We start from the raw sequence: 17,880 nt of genomic DNA, 5'->3' as shown, positions 1-17,880 counted from the left end.
TCCTATCTTTGTCTTTTAGATAAATGGAATGATGCAACCATTGCGACATATTGTCAACCAATTGAGTGCTCAGGTATGTGATGTTATGTAAATATGGCATCTTTGTTGTTGTATATCATATATGGCATAGTTGTTACCCAACATAGTTGTCCGGCAGCCAGACACTATATTACTATTTGTTATCCGTCCGGCAGTGTCACTCATAACTTGAATATTAAAAACACGTAGTTATATGCAGTTTTTGTGTCAGTTCAAGGTGAGGTAGGGTTGCCCTGGCTTCTCCGGGAAGCTCGCATCTCTCACTCCAACCCTAGGTCGTCGTGGATGCGTGCCTTCAAGTGGCGACCGATGGTAACTGGTGCCCATGTGGCATCAGGCTAAATGCACCCAACCCAGGATGGCTAACCCCCTACCCTGGGTCGAGGTAGGGTTGCCCTGGCTTCTCCGGGAAGCTCGCATCTCTCACTCCAACCCTAGGTCGTCGTGGATGCGTGCCTTCAAGTGGCGACCGATGGTAACTGGTGCCCATGTGGCATCAGGCTAAATGCACCCAACCCAGGATGGCTAACCCCCTACCCTGGGTCTGGTGATACGGTTATCAAGTATAGAAGGAATAATAGGGCAATGATGATATGCGTACCACCTGAACCTACCTCGAGCCTTGATAGCGAAATGCATGGCGCTAATGAGGAAGGTGTGGACGACTGTCCCCGGGTTAGGAGGCGCATTGTGTGGTCTGACACACTAGACCATGCGTTACTCAGTCTTAGTGAAAGGGCAAGGTCGGTTGCTGGTCGGAACTATTTGGCTATGCTGACTCGGCTGTGGTGAGAGAAGTTCCCAGAACTAGCCACAAGTGAAACTGCATTGTGTACCAGGCTGTCAAGAATCAGAACAGCAGACAATGAAGATTCTGCACGCAATGGTGGTGAATGTTTGGCAATGGAAGTAAATGACACTAGCGAGGTTAATAGGTCCCCCTCTAGATTCATGAATCTTTTAACAAAGCTTGTCACCAGCTGGACTAGGCAGACCGCTCTACATTCCTCCTAAGGGAGGCAAGGGATCAACCCAGCATTGTGCAGACAGATTGATGGGCTGCTAATGGAGAAACTGGGTGACAACCTTGACCTGTGGTAAATCAACTGTCTCGCTTATGCTGGGGCCAGGACAGTATGGGGGATAACGTGTCCAACCCCTGGCACCAAACGTCAGTGGCAACCCTTAGAGCAACGGAAATGTAGGTTGCAGAGACTGGTCAAAGATGCTAAGAAAAAGCTGGGAAGACTATACTCAGAAAGAACAAGGAGAGACTGGAGGTAGCCGCTTACATCGTGGCAAAGGTGGATTCAGCAGCAACTCAAGCTCAGAGGGCTCACTAGACAGCAACTGAACTGCACGGTTGAACGGCAAAGGGAGTTGGTTAAGGTGAAGCAGTTTCAACTGAGGGAAGCAGAGAAGTTGCTGAAGCAACACCGGCAACGTGACCGATTTGCTGCTGCAGGGCCTAAGAGAATGCTATGCAGTGACAGGCGAGCTAGTGCACCACCATCACCCGGATCCCTCCGACATGCAGGAATTCTGGGGGAGCCTCTTGGGGGTAGAGGGTGATTTTGACAAGTCACACCCAGGCATTGTGAAGTGGCAACAACCACTCAAGGAGGTAGACCGACTGGCCTCTCCTGAATTTGATCTCGAATTATGGTTGAGGGTGTTAGGTAGTGTGAAGAACTCCGGGATGGGATAAGTTGCACAGGTACTGGTGGAAATGCTTCCCACTCTTCAGGGAGAGAGTTGGAGAAACATTATGGATGGCCACCAGGAACCCAGCACAAATCCCAGCATGGCTGGTCCAAGGTAGGACAGTGCTCATCCCTAAGGAGGGATGCAAGGGCAGGCCCGACCAGTTCAGACCAATAACTTGCTTGAACACCCAATACAAGCTCCTCACAGCAATCCTGTCAGAAGTGCTTCTCTCACATGTCAACAGCAATGGACTCATCACAGTGCAGCAGCAGGCACTAATGAGGAAGCACAGGGGTTGTCAAGACGCCCTATTGGTAGACCAGATGATGACAGATGATGCACGATTAAGGAAGAAAGGTCTGCCAGTGGGGTGAGATGCACATTGTAATAAATTCTGTGAAAATTTATGAGCACAAAGGAGTCGATTACAGAAGAAGTTAACATTCAACAGAACAGCTCCAAATAGCAGTGTATCTTACAGTGTTTAGTCTTATGAAGAAATGTTGAGTAGGATGGAGAATTTACACGACCAATTTTGCAGAATACAAAACAATATGATAGATTAAAACAACTAGTAGATGCTCATGTACATCTCCAATATGAACTCATCAAATGACCGTAGATTTAATGTTGTGGTATACGGAATTGAAGAATGTCCTACTAATACAATCAGACCGGCTCGTCTCCAAAAAGATTTTGACCCTGTGTCATCGATCTTCAGTGGACTGGGTGTTACTCCTGACCCTGGGACCATTGTGGACTGCTATCGACTTGGAAAATTCAAAGTACAATCGCCAAGATTAAGGCCTATTCTTGTCAAATTCCGTAGTGTTATTCACGTCAACCAAGTCCTAGCCAACAAGAGATCCTTATCAACTCCGGTTTTTATAAAACCTGACCTGTCTCCGGAGGAAAGGACAAGGGAGGCAGTCTTGCTGAAGGAAAGGTGGGAATTGTTACAGAAAGGGTATAGTCGAAGTATCATCAGGATACGTAACAACAGCATCTTTGTGAATAACCAATTATATGGCCAAGTCAAAAACTCTGTCCTTCAGACCTGTCCCACCAGTCTACCTCAAGCCCCTACAGACCAACCTGTCGCTGCCTCACAACTTATGGACCAACAAACACCATTAATAACCTTAGTATCTCCTGATCCCCCATCCGCTACCAGTAGCCAGCCCAAGTGACTAGATCATGTATGTTTAATGAACACTCGTAGTATAGTCAATAAAATGGATTTGTTTCAGAACTATGTATACTCTAATTCTCCTGATATTATCGCAGTAACTGAGACTTGGCTATCTGAAAAAATATTTGATAATGAAATTTTACCTAACAACTATACAATCATTCGGAAAGATCGCAAAACTCTTGGTGGTGGAGTAATGTTTGCTGTTAAATCTTCTAAACCATATCAAGTGTTACAATCCCCTACCAACCTAGAGATGCTAACTATCAGTATTGGATCTACTTTACCAACTGTGTATTGCTTAGGATATATTCCTCCTGATTCATCGGTCGATTATTGCCAAGAATTTCTGAGCTACATTAACACTCTCAGGGATCTTACTGGCCATTTAATTCTACTGGGAGATTTCAATCTAGGAGATATCAACTGGGATTCCCTATGTGGTCAATCCCCCTTTTCATCGAATTTCTGTGACGTTGTATTTGACCTTAACCTTGTTCAAATGATAGATGAACCTACTCATATAGCTGGTAACATACTTGACCTAGTCCTAACCAATGCTCCTGACAATATTTTGAACCTAAGAATACACTGTGATCCTCCTTTACCTATCCCATCAGACCATTTTGTCATAACCTTTGACTCTCATTCATCATTGAACAATGACAGTAACCAAAGGGCTACACCATTTCTAAATTACTCTAAAGGTAACTACAATGACCTGTGTTACTTTTTATATAACTCTGATTTCACACCTGGTCTCATGTCTGAAGATATTGAATTTGTGTGGTCATACCTTAGCAACACCATTAAAGATGCTCTACCACATTTTATTCCCATAACTACAATTAAACCTAATAGTCAGCCCGTGTGGTTCAATTCCGACATTAGACACCACATCAACTGTCTACGCTCACTTAGACGTAAATTTAACAACAACTCTACTGAATACAATAAAAATAAGCTGGAAACCTCCCAAAACCTGCTTCAAGCAAAGATCAGCAATGCTAAAATGACATATGAATCCAATTTAGTCACAACATCTGACAATCCCAAAATTTACAAATATATCAGAGGGTTTACAAAATCCAAATCTATCCCCTCCACTATGTATCACAATTCTACGACATTCGACGGTGATAATGATAAAGCCAATGCTTTCAACAATTACTTTTACTCAATTTTTAATAACACTTCCACTGATTTACCGCCTTCTTTTAACTCCTATTGTCCTGTATCACTCTGTCATATTACAATCACTGAAGCTGATGTCTATGAAGCATTGGTAAGCTTAGACACATCCAAGGCCATGGGCCCAGACGGCATCCCACCCATTCTACTTTCTAAGTGTGCTTCGGTCCTCTATAAACCTCTTCACTATCTTTTCAATCTGACATTAAAATTTGGTTATCTTCCTTGTGAATGGAAAGTTCACAAAATAATTCCTGTGTTTAAATCTGGTGACCCTACCCATATCAACAACTACCGACCGATATCCTTACTCAGTAATACTTCTAAAGTGTTGGAACGAATACTGCACGATAAAATTATTGGACATGTTACTAGCAGAATAAATCCTGCCCAGTTTGGATTTATTCAGAATCATTCATCAGTACAACAACTCCTTTTAGTTTTATCTGACATTTTTACCTCTCGTCATCAGCTGGATATCATTTACCTGGATATCACCAAGGCTTTTGATACTATTTCTCATTCACATCTACTTTTCTTTTTGCAGATGATACAAAATGCTTTAAACATATCAAAGTACCAAGCGACATGCAGCTCTTACAACATGATTTAAACTGCTTATCAAATTGGAGCACAACATCTCTTTTGTCATTTCATTCCTCTAATAGTACCCATCTGTCGTTTAAATGTAAATTTACATCCACTTATAACATCAATGGCAATCCTATAAACACTTCCCATTTGCATAAAGACCTAGGTGTCCTGATTAGTGATAATCTCAATTGGAACGAGCATCATGACTACATTCTAAAGAAAGCCTATAAGACTCTGGGACTTGTACGTAGAACCTTTTGTAAAACCATTGTGCCTTCGATTACGCTCAAACTATATATATCCTTAGTAAGATTGCAGCTCCTATACTGTGCACCAGTGTGGCGACCTCATCTCTTAAAAGACATCTCCAAAATTGAACAACTTCAACGTAGGGCAACTAAATATATTTTACAAGACTTCTCCTCATACTACAAAACACGGCTGACAAAACTCAATTTGCTTCCATTAATGTACATCTTTGAAATATCAGACATAATCTTTTTTGTCAACTCTCTGAAACATCCCACTCCAAGCTTCAATATCAACCTCTACATTTCATTTTCCCATAGTACTACAAGATCCAATTCAGTCAAGCTACACCACAACATATCCTTTACTAATAAAGAGCGTCATTTTTTTTCAACCGAATCTGTCGCCTTTGGAATTCCCTACCAATCATCGATATAAGTTTGCCTATAGAAACCATCAAAAGACGCATCAAATCTCTTCTCTGGAACCATTTTATCACAAACTTCAATTCTACTGACCCACACAAATATCACTATCTCTGTCCGTGTGGTAACTGTGTCAGCAATCATCTTGTCATGAACTTTGATCTCTTGTAGTTACATACTAATTGATCTATAATTAAATAAGTAACTTACTATAGTTAAGTAATTAATTTTTGTAACATTCTCAGGCCACTAGCACAGGTTGCTAGTGGACCCTCAGCATGGACTAATATTGTTTTCATGAATGTATAACCACTGTATCTGTATGTAGTTGTACCCATGCTGAAAAGCCTTATAAATAAATAAATAAATGAATAAAATAAAGTATGAGGTGCTTAATTAGAAATGGTGCTAAAAATATCCAGTAGACGATTCTCTAGACTCATAGTTTACTTGCTTCTGCAGTTGCTACATTTGCCCATCTGACAGTCAAATGGTTGAACAAGATACAGAAATACTTCCATTATTTTCATCACTGCACTGTGTAGCACCTTCTTCATCAACTCCATAGTTAGCATCTAAGTTTCACATCCAGTGCTAGAAGTGGTTTGATTCACAGAGCTGAAGTACGCCCCTAATAAACAACTAGTTGGTGACAATCCGTGCTCAGTGAGAACTTCGTGATTGTTCCATTCTTGTGCAATTTGCTGTAAAGCATTGTTTCTGTGTGACCAAAATATGTGCTGTATAGCAAACAAGTGAAACTCATTAACTGGATCAGTACATACTGTGATGTTCCATAAAATATGCTAGATATAGATTAGTTAAGTGGCTTCTGGTTATCTGTTGGTATCGTACCTTCCTTGGCTTCTGGTGTGATGATATTTGTTTTTGCTGTTAGGTTGGTATTTCCCTCTATATTCTTGTGAGTGTGTTAAATCTGAAATCACTTTTTTGATCAACTACCTATGGTATAATGGCTGATAGACCAGAAATATTTCTGGCTAGAATGACAAAGATGGCCAACTAAAACCATGGATACAGTGCATAAACAATATGGTGGTGAGTCCAAAAGCGTAGCATAAGTCACCAGACCCTACTCAACACAGTGGGTGGGGTCGGGCACAAATAGTAGCCCGGATATATACTGTAAACTTTCAGGATACGCCTATACCTGTACATGTAACGAGTAAGTATGCATGCATAATTACTAAGTGGTGCATTTTATGAAGTTATTTTTTGTGGCAGAAACATTCCACTGTGACAGTAAATGAACTAAACTGTCCATCTCTTAGTAACACACTACACATGACCAGCAGCACAGTTTGGATACTGATAATGAAACATCTTCAGGATCACATTCAGTTATTAACACACACTTTATATACTGTTATTTTACAGATGACCAATGGCACTTATTGGGTACAGATAATGAGACTATATCTGAATTAAAGTCAGGTATTGTTTATGACCAACTACATGCATACAAGGATATAATATGTACGTATGATATACTTTGTAGTTGAAACAGATCCCAAAGAACATACAATGCCTGATGATAATAAAGCTATTGCAGGTAAACAAGTTTAGAAATTCAAATGTGTATATGTGTACTATGTTATACACTAGGTCAGAAGCGAGTAAGATGTGGAGAATGTACAGGTTGTACTTCGTCAAATTGTACAATTTGCAAGTACTGCCGTGACAATCCAAAGTATGGTGGGCCAGGCAAGCTAAAGAAAGCATGCATTCAACAGAAATGCATCAAAATGCAAAAGAGATCTGATACAGAACTGTATACAAACCCTCAGATCCACTAGTATGTATACCAATAGATATACATACACACATATAAACACTGTATGCATCTTCATTATTGTTAGGTAATCATCAACAGACAGATATTCTAGTGAAGATGCGAACACTTTGGTATCCTTTAGTTAAAGAAGAAAATCACAGAAAATAATCTCTCCTTTTCCGTGTTTCCTTAAACCACCTGGCCTAACCGTACCAGACATGATGGCTAAAGATGACATGGTAAAGATATCTACAATAGATCCTGCTACTGGATACACAGTTGTGAAACCTTTTTTTACACAAGCAACAAAGAGAAGTTGATAGATTTTCGGGGGATGGCAACAACAGCTATTTCCTGCCATTTGTTATGCCATTTCAAGCACATGACCGCTTTATGACAATAGCACTAAGCAAATGAAAAGCCATAATTACGTATAAACGTATTGTATAATTTAGTTGCTTGGTGAAATAGCTAATGTTATAATTATTGATGTTCAACAAACTCTAACTTTATTCCACCAGTGGATGGACCATCTTTTAACAAGTTTTAGCAAGACATATTTAGTTGCTGATTACAATGGTGTTAGAGTGCCACGGCTTTACCACCAAATCACAGATGGAGAAATGTCCCACATCATCCAGGAATTATCAAGGCAGCTTATATAGTGCTTGGGGTCAAGCATGCATTACAGCTGGCATGACCTGTGGTAAACTATTCACGTGCAGCAGAACTGGGATTGGCAGCTGTTTAATGCACACTTGGTCCATTTGAGGTGACGTTCAATTTCAACTTTGCTATAGTTTTTTCTTTTTTTAAATTTATTTCCAATTGTTACTATATTTTGAAAATTTTGAAGACATTGTGAAGTTGGGCATAACCATGGTTTGTCGCAATGGATTGCAAAGGTCACTGGTCCATAATGTCTACAGGAGGAGCAGTACAAATTTTACACAAAGTGCTCACATGGTACAATATGATGTCGAGACAAGAAAAATGGTTTAAAAGATTTAAGTAGGGCATGCTCATAATATATAGTAATATGGAATGGATAACAAAAGCAAGTGAGAAATTAACACAATTTTGTGCTAATCTAATCATTGCTGTGATAATTTCTCTGTACTATTTACATATTTAATAATTTGTGTGACCTAATCTGTAGATCCAAAGATGCCTTTTACATTATCTAAAGCTAGCTGCATAATGAAACAGCAACCTTCCTCAAGCAGTCACAAAGCAAGGCGTGAAACAAGGAACTTAGAAAGCCAACAGGACAAAAGTACACTTTTATCCTTAATAGGTAATTGACACATGCTGAGTTTGCCTCTGTTGGTTTTGAGATGAAGGTCAGCTCGTACCACCACGCAATAAAGATCAAGCTGACTTTGGAGATCTTGATCTTCCTAGGAATATGTGTCCCACAGTTGTAAGCACTCCTTGGGATAGCATTTCCCTCGGCATTTCCAACCAGCTTCCCGTTAGCACATCAGTTAGTTCGTCATCGCGTGATGGATTTGGCCAAATACTTTGATATACGTAATAACCTCTGTTACTGGACTTCACTGAGAAGCAAATACAGTTGCTCTCGGCATCAAATATGGTTGTGTTGTCTATTCCGGAGCAGCATTGACTCATCTGAATCGTCTGGATCAGTTCCAAGCATTGACTCATCTGAATCAGTTCCAAGCTCGTGTTGAGAACATGTGTAGTTGTGGTTTTACATTTCAATCTCTAACTGATAGTCGGAATGCTTCAATTCTGGGTCTTACTTGTCGCCTTCTGGCTGGAGGTCGTGGTAATTTGCAAACCCTCTGTCCTAAGTTTAAGACTCCACTTAGATCATCTCAGAGGTTGCGTGGCTTTGATCCAGCCAGCCGTTTATGTTTCCAGAACCCATGCAACTTTAGACCGTTTTCGTCGCAGCTGGCAGGCAGCAGTTGTTGACCTATGGAATTCAATTCCACCAAATATTCTATTAGAAGGTCACACAAATGGATGGTGGACTGTTTTACAGAACATACAAAGATATATTATGACTCTACAATAACTATGTATATAGCTATGTGTTGTACTTTTCTACAGCGAGGTTTACAAAACATAAAAAAAAAATTTAAAATCACAGGAGATCAGAGAGAAGCACGCCTTTGCTAGCACGTCGTTAGATCGATAGCTACAAAAGTACTGCTACAACAACGCTACATGCACTGCACTATTGTTGATTTTACATCCTAGGCAAACCAGCTGTACTGTCTGCCTAGTAATTAATAATAAAGAACACTAGCTATCTATACACTTACTACACTACTTAGCTGATGAGTTGACACCTTTTCGTTTTATCCTTACCGAGATCCTTACGTTAAAAACTTTGGCAGTAAAAAACTTTGGCAAATATTATTTCAATCGCCAAAGTTTTTTCCACCAATTTTTTCAACAGAGGGCTTTCGTCACACTTTTTTACTGCCAAAGTTTTTTTACTATACGGTACGTTGTGGTCTTGCTTTATGGTTGGCTTTGGAGGTATATAAAAAGTGAAATCCATGCAATAGGAACCAAGTTGTATAACCAGTCATTCCATGGCCGCCATTTTTGATTTCACGACTTTTTTTTCACCTAGGTTTTTTGAAGGCCGCACTGTGTACTTTTAAATGCAGGATTTGATATGGCTGTATCAGCTTGAGGATACTTTGTAATCATACTTGTTCAACAATTACATTTATTGTGCTCAGCAGTGTGTTTTGGATGCTATACTGTGACCTTTAGGCTTACACAAGCCAGTCTATTTCAAAGTCTGTTTACCAGTCATCAATGAGTTTTAGTCACATTCTCAATATTTTGATGACATGTATGAGATGTTTTGAACACACAGATCACTTATCAGCAAACAATGCATACAATATCATTACATTATTAGTCTAAACTAACCAATAACCCTATTTTACAGGAATAGGGTTACTATAACACACGCAAGGAGGTGTCACCTAGGCAAGCACTGCAGGTCGATCTGCAATCACAGCCAAAGTGTTGAACGGGTTTGAACTGTGACTTGATCCATCTATGAGTAATTCACCTTTTTACTTTTGTGTTTCTTCTCAAAATTGTGGCTGCTGCTATGTTCCCACTTTGTGCATGCTACTGATAGCTCTGGAAGATCCTTTACAATCGCAGCAAAATGTCTGCTGAAGCTTGTACCATCATTGGAGATTCTTACATCTTGCGAGTTAATTCTGTACACTAATGTTTTTGATTGTGGGATTTTAATTCATCTCATTTTGACTCTTGATCTACTGTACAGCGATTTTGTGGCCTTGACCATTAATTTTGAGTTCACAGATCTCCTCCTTGACATGCAACACATTTGCAGAAAACTAGTATTGCATGGCTAGACCCTACCGTCCATGTGACACTTATCAATTGAAGATTGTAAGCAAGGATAGTACTATGGGAGTTTGACTCGACAAAGGAATCAACAGTGGACTTTCTCGTGAGCAATTCAAATTTTACTGTGTGGCAAGCAATATTTGTGACAACACTATGGAAGAAGGAACACTGCTAGGACAGTACAATGTACAAGTTGAAGCAGTAAGTGAACTGTTGCCATTCATATAACAAGCAGTAGCCACAACCAGTAGCCCTAATACAGACCTTCATCACTTGTGCTGCAAAGCCTTAACAAGAAATTTGTGGTCTAAAAGACTCGACGTGCCAAAATGTACGCATGCGCGTATGATCGTTCTTTAATTAGAGTGCAATGGTGAAGCACGTGGCGGGCTCTGGTTTTACTTCAACAGTGTCGAACTTTGATATTTAAATCACACCAGCTTATAATCTGCAACTGATAAGTACAGCGTGAAGAGTCTGGCCATGCTAGACTAGCAGAAAACACAAGTACCGTTTCACGTTTTTGAGAGCTAATACTTGTACTTTAAAAAAACAAAAATGACTAACGCTTCTCTCTGTTGTAGCGAAGGGGAGGTCAGGAGTGATCACTGATGCCGCCAGTATATATCAGCACTGAAACTAGTCTCGCCCCAGACACGAAACCTGCCTAAAAAATAGTACATCGAAGTAACCACACGTTGTTAAACTACCTTTCACTGTTGAGTGAGTGTCAACCTCCTCAGCACTTCTACATGCCACGAGGTACATCACTGTCGAAAACTGCTGCGGCGTGCGCAGAAAAGTTGTACGTTGTTTAGAATAATATATAGGGTGTGTATAGTCTCGTGCCCAGCCGGGCTCGCGCTAATGCGCAAACACTTCACCCGAATCGAAGCTTTTTACTACCGAAACAAGTCATAATCATCCAACTTTGGATGATTGTTCTAGTCATTCATCATCCAACCGGCTGTTCTTCATTTGTAGCTGGCTAATGCTGTGTAGCTAATGGGCAGAATACAGGGGGCATTGATTGATTGATTTTTTTCTTGCCCCAGGCTAGATGGACTTCCCTTGCCTACCACCCCCAGCACTGGTTGTCAAGTGCTGGATAGCTGGAGGGCATTGATTCTGATTGTTTGCACATTTATATAAAAATAATTTTATAGGCATGACTGGTATTTTTTTTATTACGGTATGCCAGGGTGGTTTTAAGGGATTTCCGAGGTTTTCAGAAACCCCTATGGGTTTGGCTTACTTCAGAGCAGTGTTGTGGAGCCATGACATTTTTCTGTGTGATCTGGACAGCCCTTCTGTGAGTTACTAGCCGTAAATTGTCTGAGCGGTGCACATGCATCCCAGTGCTGATTCACTGGACAGTAAAAGTTGTATTTTGCACAGCTTCCAGAGGCTTTGCTAGTGTGTGTGTGTATGGGTATGTGTGAGGCAGCATAGCCAAGTGGTTAGGGCATCAGCCTGGTAATCAAAAGGTCCCAGGTTTGATTCCCAGTTGAGCCACTTTGGTGTTGTTCACACATGTACTCATAACAGTTTTTACAAGTAAATTAATTTATGCCTAACATGTTTCATTTAATGAATATGTGTACACAATGCCACACACATTATATGTACTCATTGGTGTTGAATGTACATATTATAGATTATTTAATTATCAATTGTGTATGTTCTATTAAAGTTGTGACTGTTCTATTAGAGTATCTCAATCTTGCACAAAAATTCAAACCTATAATAATATACTTGTCTCAATTTCTTCACAGCGTACAGTTTATACATATAAAGTACATGTGCATGTAAACTATTGTCTAATTGTCTTCTATTTGAACTTTGGCTTTCTATACATCAAAACAGTGTGAGTGAACCAGTTTGTTTTTGGTATCAATATATCTGTAATTCAGGATTAGTTTTTGCCTATACTCTACAAACACAATTTATCAAGTGATTAGTACAGAAAGCAAATTACACACACATACATATTCCTGAGATCAATCTAGAGGCTCAGTTTGAAATTTACCATTTCATTTGCACTCCATAGCTACAGTTAGTGACTGGCCTTGCAAAATAAGGTTTAACAAGTAGCTACATAGGTTTAACTATTTTATTTATTCAGAGAATCATGTACAAAACAGCAATGAAAGTGTAGAGTGGGACATAGTGATTCTGATGGTTTACCAGTGACTTACACTGCATGGTAGCTCAAAGATTACTTATGTACAGAATTAGTTACCTATCTTAGTTACTTTTGTATGTGTACAAAAACAAACATAACTGCTATATCCAAGAAACATCTATATTATATATATCTAATCCAAAACAGCCAAGCTGTAAAAAAGTGTGCGGCCCTCAGAAAGGCTATGGTGAAAAAAGATGTGAAATCCAAGGTGGCGGCCAAGAAATGGCTGTGATGGTAGGTTAATGGTAAAAATTTTTAATAACGACAATTCAGGTGAATTTTTGTGCCGCTTCACAAAATTTACCTGAATTGTCATTATTAAAATTTTTACCATTAACCTACCATCACAGCCATTTCTTGGCCGCCACCTTGGATTTCACATCTTTTTTCACCATAGCCTTTCTGAGGGCCACACACTTTTTTACAGCTTGGCTGTTTTGGATTAGATTTCATTTCTTTTTGTATTTGTATACCCCAAAGCCAGCCCATAGGCCAGCTTTGGGACTTTTTTAACCTATGTTTTTTTTCTTTACTACAGGAAGAAGAAAAGATGAAGTAGATGTACTTTAAATATTTTATCAGTAAATGTACAAATTATATATATATATAAAACATATGTGACCGGATTTGCGAAAAGGGGCCTTCCACACACATCCAATTTGCCAACTTTGACAATTGATAACTTCAGATTGGAAAGAGCTATTGCCTTGAAATTTGGGCAGTGGTGATTTCTTTGCAGCTGAACTCTCTACATGATGGTTTCTTTGTAGCTGATCTTTCTACAGGGTGATTTGTTTGTAGCTGAACTATCTACAAGGTAATTTCTTCTAGCTGATCTCTCTACAGGGTGATTTGTTTGTAGCTGAATTCTGTACAGGTGATTTGTTTGCAGCTGAGCTCTTTAAAGAATGGTTTCTTTGTAGCTGAACTCTCTACAAGATAACTTTTCTAGCTGATGTCTCTACAAGGTGACTAGTTTGTAGCTGAACTCTCTACATGGTGATTTCTTTGTAACTGAACTTTCTACAAGGTGACTTCTTCTAGCTGATCTTTCAATAGGGTGATTTGTTTGTAGCTTCACTCTCTACAAGGTAACTTCTTCTAACTGATCTCTCTACAGGGAGATTTGTTTGTAGCTGAACTCTCTACAGGTGATTTGTTTGAAGCTGAACTTTCTAAATGATGGTTTCTTTGTAGCTGAACTCTCTACAAGTTAACTTCTTCTAGCTGATCTCTCTACAGGGTGATTTGTTTGTAGCTGAATTCTGTACAGATGATTTGTTTGCAGTTGAGCTCTTTACAGAATGGTTTCTTTGTAGCTGAACTCTCTAAAAGGTAACTTCTTCTAACTGATCTTTCTACAGGGCAATTTGTTTGTGGCTGAATTTTGTACAGGGTGATTTCTTTGCAGCTGAACTCTCTACTTGGTGGTTTCTTTGTAGCTGAACTATGTACAAGGTAATTTCTTCTAGCTGACCTCTCTACAGGGTGATTTGTTTGTAACTGAATTCTGTACAGGTGATTTGTTTGCAGCTGAGCTCTAAACAGAATGGTTTCTTTGTAGCTGAACTCTCTACAAGGTAACTTTTCTAGCTGATGTCTCTACAAGGTGACTAGTTTGTAGCTGAACTCTCTACATGGTGGTTTCTTTGTAACTGAACTTTCTACAAGGTGACTTCTTCTAGCTGATCTTTCTACAGGGTGATTTGTTTGTAGCTGAACTCTCCACAAGGTAACTTCTTCTAGCTGATCTCTCTACAGGGCAATTTGTTTGTAGCTGAACTCTCTACAGGTGATTTGTTTCAAGCTGAACTCTCTACTTGGTGGTTTCTTTGTAGCTGAACTATGTACAAGGTAATTTCTTCTAGCTGACCTCTTTACAGGGTGATTTGTTTGTAACTGAATTCTGTACAGGTGATTTGTTTGCAGCTGAGCTCTAAACGGAATGGTTTCTTTGTAGCTGAACTCTCTACAAGGTGACTAGTTTGTAGCTGAACTCTCTACATGGTGGTTTCTTTGTAACTGAACTTTCTACAAGGTGACTTCTTTTAGCTGATCTTTCTACAGGGTGATTTGTTTGTAGCTGAACTCTCTACAAGGTAACTTCTTCTAGCTGATCTCTCTACAGGGCAATTTGTTTGTAGCTGAACTCTCTACAGGTGATTTGTTTGAAGCTGAACTCTCTAAATGATGGTTTCTTTGTAGCTGAACTCTCTACAAGTTAACTTCTTCTAGCTGATCTCTCTACAGGGTGATTTGTTTGTAGCTGAATTCTGTACAGATGATTTGTTTGCAGCTGAGCTCTTTAAATAATGGTTTCTTTGTAGCTGAACTATCTACAAGATAACTTCTTCTAGCTGATCTCTCTACATGGTGATTTGTTTGTAGCTGAATTCTGTACAGGTGATTTGTTTGCAGCTGAGCTCTTTAAAGAATGGTTTCTTTGTAGCTGAACTCTCTACAAGGTAACTTCTTCTAGCTGATGTCTCTACAAGGTCACTAGTTTGTAGCTGAGCTCTCTACATGGTGGTTTTTTTGTAACTGAACTCTCTACAAGGTGACCTCTTCTAGCTGATCTTTCTACAGGGTGATTTGTTTGAAGCTGAACTCTCTACAAGGTAACTTCTTCTAGCTGATTTCTCTACAGGGAGATTTGTTTGTAGCTGAACTCTCTACATGATGGTTTCTTTGTAGCTGAACTCTCTGCAAGGTAACTTCTTCTATTGATCTTTTCACACGGCGATTTGTTTGTAGCTGAACTCTCTACATGGTGGTTTCTTTGTAGCTGAACTCTACAAGGTGATTTTTTCTAGCTGAACTATCTCTTTCCATAGTTGCATGAACTCCCTACAAGGTAACTTCTTCTAGCTGATCTCTCTACAGGGTGACTTGTGTGTAGCTGATCTCTATACAGGTTTCTTATTTCTAGCTGATCTCTTGAATTCTCTTCAGGGTGACTGCTCTATTAGGATGACTGCTCTATTAGAGTATCTCGATCTCGCACTTGCTGCACCAAGTTGGATTTCGTGTTATAACTCCGTGGCTTTAAGTCTGATTCTTCTACACCATTGATTAGCCTTTCTAAGATGATTACTCCATCTGTATAACGATTTTCAAAGCATTACCCCAAGCGGTTTATCTGGTAGGCGTGGCAAGCAGTCGTTTTTTTATTAGCTAATCTCTATTGCGTAATTGTTACACACTGTTGGTTTTTTCGTTGTATCTTCCTGTTTTTTAACTCGATTTCTTTCAAACCACAAAAGGTTTGAGGTTCAATAGTTAACCTATGCACCCACCAATTTTCAGCTTCTTCCCATACGCGGCTTACCCTGTAGGCGTGACAACATATTGGTGTTATTTTTCGTGAATAATCGCTCATAACTCTTTGCCTGTTTATCGTATTCCAGCCAAAGTTGGTACCGAGATGCGCCTTTATATCCCCCTTCTGTGTGCCAAATTTCAAGGCAATCGGATATGGCGTTCGCGTTTTATAGCAGTTTTTGTAAGTGTGCGACAAGAAAAAGAAAAATAAGAAGAAAAAAAAAACGAAGAAACTGAGCCAATTTTTGAAGTCGCATATCTCGGGAATGCGCGAAGCGATTTCGCTCAAATTTGGAATGTAGAGTGCTGCAGTTGGGGGACATGTCCACAGCAAAAATCGTCTTGTTTCATCAAGGAATCACAGAGCTACGGAGGTGCGAAAATTGCGTTTTCTTTCTTCCTGTCAATATACTCACTGGTGTTACGCGCCGGCTTCTTGGGCCGCACGACACACTACCGTGTGTCTTGATATCGCTAGTCAGATCCCAATTAATGTTTTGTTCATCACTATGGAAACCATATTTATTAAAAGATATCAGACAACTAGAACAGCTTCAGCGTCGCACAACGAAGTACATATTGAATGACTATACCAGCAACTATAAATCTCGATTACTTGAGCTCAAAATTTTACCTTTAATGTATGTTTTGGACATGTGTGACATAATGTTTTTTATCAAAAGCCTTAAAGCCCCTACAAATGCATTTAATGTCACTGACTATAATAAATTTACTTCAGGAAACACATGATCAGGATCTAGCTATAAACTGCAACACATAAGAAATACTAATATTTCAAGCAGCAACTTCTATTTCAACAGACTCCCTCATATATGGAATGTTTTACCAATAATAAATTACAATCTTAGCCTACCTACTATCAAGTACAAACTTACAAACTTTTTATTGAATCATTTTGAACTAAATTTTGATCCTGACAATGCATGCACTTTTCTTTTGTTTGTTGTAATTGTAATAAGTCCCCCAAACCTCCCAACTTTGATCACCTGTAACCCTTGCTTTAAATGAGTATTATATAATATAAGTAACTATAACTAATCTTAATAACTCACTCCTGGCCACTGGCACTGGATGCCAGTGGACCTTCAGCATACACTAGATTTTAAGGACTACTAATGTTTATACTGTACGTATCTTGTTGTATGTATGCTGATTCCACTATTTTATAATGTACATCAAGCAACAGTTAGCAAAAACTTTCAGGATGGGGGTATACTGGTTTCTTTGTCCCCTCTAATCAAACCCCTATCAATGATTTAGTTTTTTGTTGTACATGAGCAGAACTCACAATAGGCTTATGCCTTTTTCCCAGTATAATCAGAGCAAAACTCATGTACTGATACTGACTGATACCAACTCTGTATTTACTCATCCATCTTGGAATTAGCCTGAGGCTATATAGATTACTAGTTACAGCACAAAAAGATGTCTTGCATGTGAAGTGTAAACTCCTTCCTGAATTATATTGGTTAATTTGGAATAATTATGTTCTGTATAATATAGATAATAATTCATATTATATATTAAGTGTTATCTGATTAGGGACCTGTAAGAATGCTAGGCCTGTAAATACAGGGACATGTATCTACATAAAATTGTGAAGAGTGCACAAAAAAATCCCAGACAAAGTGTTGACTTGATCCCCCCGCTACATGTAATCTATAGGCATGCACCAAGGGAACCACAACAGCCGGGATCTTCTGCACTCAATAATTATCAAATAGAATTTTGAAGTTAGCTATTTACTGATTCACTCATTATTCCAAGTATTTATTAATCTTAT

The 17,880-nt window shown here is 39.3% G+C and overlaps 1 protein-coding gene across 4 annotated transcripts in view; it reads right to left on the bottom strand.

The window, feature by feature from the left end:
* LOC136244182 (titin-like) overlaps positions 1 to 11,370 on the bottom strand; it is a 74,707-nt gene extending 63,337 nt beyond the window's left edge. For all 4 annotated transcript variants that reach the window (XR_010695071.1, XR_010695070.1, XR_010695068.1 and 1 more), the window contains exons 1-2: positions 11,278 to 11,370; positions 11,135 to 11,234 (exon numbers count right to left, since the gene is read on the bottom strand). The gene's annotated coding sequence lies outside the window, so the exon portion shown is untranslated. The remainder of the gene's footprint in view (positions 1 to 11,134; positions 11,235 to 11,277) is intronic.
* Positions 11,371 to 17,880: the final 6,510 nt, after the last annotated feature.

This window comes from Dysidea avara, chromosome 14 (genome assembly GCF_963678975.1).
Source record: "Dysidea avara chromosome 14, odDysAvar1.4, whole genome shotgun sequence".
NCBI lineage: Eukaryota > Metazoa > Porifera > Demospongiae > Dictyoceratida > Dysideidae > Dysidea > Dysidea avara.
The sequence above is the reverse complement of the archived record's forward strand: the minus strand, read 5'-3'. Positions and strand labels throughout refer to the sequence as shown.